Below are 1,593 nucleotides of genomic sequence, written 5' to 3'. Positions count from 1 at the left end.
TGTGTGTGTGTGTGTGTGTGTCTGTCTGTCTGTCTGTCTGTCTGTGTGTGTGTGTGTGTGTGTGTGTGTGTGTCAGCTAGCAGCAGTGTGTGATGTCCTGGTGGAGAACTTCCTCCCTGGGAGTCTCCCCCGGATGGGTCTGGGCTACGAGCAGCTGAGCCGAGTGAACCCCCGCCTCATCTACTGCTCCATATCAGGTGATTACTCTGAGCCAATCACAGTCACCGGGGGCGGGGCTAGGCTCCGGACGGAGCCACGGTGCCGCTGTTAAATAGTCTCAGCAGCACGACAAAAATATGAAACCATGGGAACCTATTCTGGTAGACCCAATAAAAAAATTATTGACCCAAAGATGAGCAGAATATGGGCCCTTTAATATTAATATGGGCCCTTTAATAATAGTATGGGCCCTTTAATTATAATATGGGCCCTTTAATAATAATATGGGCCCTTTAATAGTAATATGGTCCCTTTAATAATAGTATGGGCCCTTTAATAATAATACGGGCCCTTTAACAATAATAAGGGCCCTTTAATAATAATATGGGCCCTTTAATAATAATATGGGCCCTTTAATAGTAATATGGTCCCTTTAATAATAATATGGACCCTTTAATAATAATATGGTCCCTTTAATAATAGTATGGGCCCCTTAATAATAATATGGTCCCTTTAATAATAATATGGTGCCTTTAATAATAATATGGGCCCTTTGATATTAATATGGGCCCTTTAATATTAATATGGGCCCTTTAATAATAATAGGGGCCCTTTAATATTAATATGGGCCCTTTAATAATAATATGGGCCCTTTAATAATAATATGGTGCCTTTAATAATAATATGGGCCCTTTAATAATAATATGGGCCCTTTTAATATTAATATGGGCCCTTTAATAATAGTATGGGCCCTTTAATAATAATATGGGCCCTTTAATAATAATATGGGCCCTTTAATATTAATATGTGCCCTTTAATAATAATATGGGCCCTTAATAGTAATATTGTCCTTTAAATAATAATATGGGCCCTTAATAGTAATATTGTCCTTTAAATAATAACATGGGCCCTTTTAATAACAATATGGGCCCTTTAATAATAATATGGGCCCTTTAAATAATAACATGGGCCCTTTTAATAACAATATGGGCCCTTTAATAATAATATGGGCCCTTTAATATTAATATGGGCCCTTTAATAATAATATGGGCCCTTTAATAATAATATGGGCCCTTTAATAATAATATGGGCCCTTTAATAGTAATATGGGCCCTTTAATAATAATATGGGCCCTTTAAATAATAACATGGGCCCTTTTAATAACAATATGGGCCCTTTAATAACAATATGGGCCCTTTAATAATAATATGGGTCCTTTAATAATAATATGGGCCCTTTTAATATTAATACGGGCCCTTTAATAATAATATGGGCCCCTTAATAATAATATGGGCCCTTTAATAATAATATGGGCCCTTTAATAATAATATGGGCCCTTTAATTATAGTATGGGCTCTTTAATATTAATATGGGCCCTTTAATAATAATATGGGCCCTTTAATAATAATATGGGCCCTTTAATAATAATATGGG

At 35.7% G+C, this 1,593-nt stretch overlaps 1 long non-coding RNA gene across 1 annotated transcript in view; it reads left to right on the top strand.

Annotated features, from left to right (window-relative positions):
- LOC117940150 overlaps nt 1-227 on the top strand; it is a 1,403-nt gene extending 1,176 nt beyond the window's left edge. Inside the window, exon 3 of the long non-coding RNA XR_004655715.1 lies at nt 77-227. This is a non-coding gene — a long non-coding RNA (uncharacterized LOC117940150). The remainder of the gene's footprint in view (nt 1-76) is intronic.
- The last annotated feature ends 1,366 nt before the right edge of the window (nt 228-1,593 follow it).

Source organism: Etheostoma cragini, unplaced genomic scaffold (assembly GCF_013103735.1).
Source record: "Etheostoma cragini isolate CJK2018 unplaced genomic scaffold, CSU_Ecrag_1.0 ScbMSFa_1810, whole genome shotgun sequence".
Lineage (NCBI taxonomy): Eukaryota > Metazoa > Chordata > Actinopteri > Perciformes > Percidae > Etheostoma > Etheostoma cragini.
This window is presented reverse-complemented; position numbering and strand designations above follow the sequence as displayed.